This window comes from Meleagris gallopavo, chromosome 8, assembly GCF_000146605.3.
Source record: "Meleagris gallopavo isolate NT-WF06-2002-E0010 breed Aviagen turkey brand Nicholas breeding stock chromosome 8, Turkey_5.1, whole genome shotgun sequence".
NCBI classification, from domain to species: domain Eukaryota; kingdom Metazoa; phylum Chordata; class Aves; order Galliformes; family Phasianidae; genus Meleagris; species Meleagris gallopavo.
In genome coordinates, this window is record NC_015018.2 from 18332501 (window position 1) to 18334599 (window position 2099).

The following is a 2099-nucleotide window of genomic DNA, read 5'->3' on the forward strand; positions in this document are numbered from 1 at the left end:
TTTTTAAGGAACTGGGGCAAAGTTGAGAAGATTCATCCCCTCCTCCCACACTGGGAAACAAACAAAGGCATCTCCATCCAACAGTCTGCAGCTCAGGCACATCTCTAGCTGAGATGAGAATGACGTGAGATTCCCTGAGCTGCAGTGGACTGGATGGAGCAGATGGACTCCAGCTAACACAAGGAGGAGGAGGGGGAGGTGTAGAGCACACAGTGAAAAGGGCTCTGGAGAAAACTCTGTGGCTAGAACTAGGGGCAGACTTCATTTAATTATTTTTTCTTTCCTGACACATAATTTCTTAAATGCAGCTCTTCTGAGAGCAGAGACAGACAATGGAATTTGTTTCTTGTTTTTCTGTGGGGATACAGAGCCAGAAGTTTCTCTATGGCAAGGATGCCAGCACAGATGTGCAAACCCTATATCCAGGTCACACAGGAATGGATCATGGCTTCAGTATCACTGTTCTAGCTTTTCACTGCCATCACCAAGAGCAAAGTTTGGTCTGATGTCACCTTTCCGCCCTAAAGAGTTAAGTGGCAGACAATGCTTTGGCTGGGTCAGGAGACCTGGTGACAGCCTGGCTGCAGCACACTGGCCATTGGGTACTGCTCCTGCCCACATGCACAGAGAAGATCCTGGAGCACCCTGGAGAGAAAGCTGCCTTGTGAGTGCCTCACTCACCCCTGACCTTGCACCCAGGGCTGCCAGCCTGAGGCTACCAGCACCAGGTGGGAGGATGGTCGTGGGAACAATCTAGAGGCCACTGGGAGTTCAGGACACAACAGCAGCCCCCTTCTTAAGGGTAGGGAAAGGTCAGCCAGGTTCAGGGGTCAGAAAGCTCTGCTGCTCTCTGATCTTATAGCCAGATGTTTGTGACTGGAGATGGCAGCAAGGTAACTGCCAAAAGCCTTCATGGGGGAAGGGATATCACTTGGGAAATTGTCTTCCTTCCAGCTGAGATGTTTGGGCTGGCAGTCAAGAATATCAGTTGTCCCTTGGGCTCTTTTTAGCAGCTACTGTAGCCAAGAGAGGCGTGAAGACAGAGATGTGTAGTCTCAATAGATCAGAGACCCAGTCATCTTCAATTAGGCCAACCAGATGACATCAGAGATAATATAAAATAATATAAGGCCCTTTGCCACAACAGTTCTGTGATAAGGAACGTGCAGCATTGGCTTGAAGAATAGACTGAAACATCCTGCAGGTGATTTTGATCACAATTTAGGGGCTAATGCCCATGGAAACAAATTAGTGTTTCCGTTGTTCTCTGAAGTTTGGGGAATGACATAAAAAAAAAAAGAAGTCATTCTTCAGCCAATCATGTCCTAATCTTAATCTGGTCCTTGTACAATTGCTCTGCCCATACATAGGAAAGAGAGTTAGCCACTGGGTACCCCAAGTATACAGACCATCTGTCAGATTCCAGGGAGTCTTCTGCTCCACAACAACGTACACATAGGAAGATTTTGATTTATTATTTAGTGTAGAATAACAACTCTAAAATAAAAGCCTTTGACTTATTTTTCAATGTGATTCAGGGTATTTTTTTCTAATCTACAGATTTATCAACTCCTTTCTGAATAATATCAAGCATTATATTTCAACGCCTGCTCAGATTTAGAGAGTGAGAGACTAAGGACAATACAGCACTGTAAAAGAAAGCCCATGAAGAGTGGTTCCTCCTTTTCTGACAATAGCTAGCAGACCAGTGCTTTTAGGAAAGATACCCTCCAAAGTAAAAAAATAAATGTCCTCAGCCATCTGAATGCTCTGAGCCCTGGAACCAGAGGTTTCAATGACCTTTTAAAGAAATATTGCCAGTTATTATTTATAACTGTAGATATGCTTGTTGTCTATACTGAATTTCATTCCTATTAGGACCTTGCCTATTTTTTTTTTTTCAACAATATTATAGGAAATAAGCTTTGTAGCTTGTTCACACACTGGATGGAAAATTGTTTCATCTTATTCTGTCCTCTTTTCTTTTATTATTATTATTATTTAATTTTACTTTTCTCTTGTGGATTAGCTTCTCATTAAAAAACCTTTTACAAACAGCATCTGCTCACTTCCAGAGACCTGTGGGATGACAGGTCCTG